Raw genomic sequence first — 237 nt, 5'->3', positions numbered from 1 at the left:
GCCATTATTCGGCTTTCATCACAAAAAAAAACTCGTTTTAATCGTTATCATGTAAGATAATCTTGCTTTTAACGGACACGTATTTAATATCTTCAGTACCATCGGCTTTAACATCATGTGGAAAATAAATGTAAACTGTAAATATAAATCATACGTATATAAAATAAATACGAACAAAATCTGAAATTAGGTTATCATAAATGCAAGTATTTATATATCATGCAAATGAGAGGAGGA

The sequence above is a fragment of the Penaeus monodon genome, chromosome 22 (assembly GCF_015228065.2).
Source record: "Penaeus monodon isolate SGIC_2016 chromosome 22, NSTDA_Pmon_1, whole genome shotgun sequence".
Classification (NCBI taxonomy): domain Eukaryota; kingdom Metazoa; phylum Arthropoda; class Malacostraca; order Decapoda; family Penaeidae; genus Penaeus; species Penaeus monodon.
The sequence above is the reverse complement of the archived record's forward strand: the minus strand, read 5'-3'. Positions refer to the sequence as shown.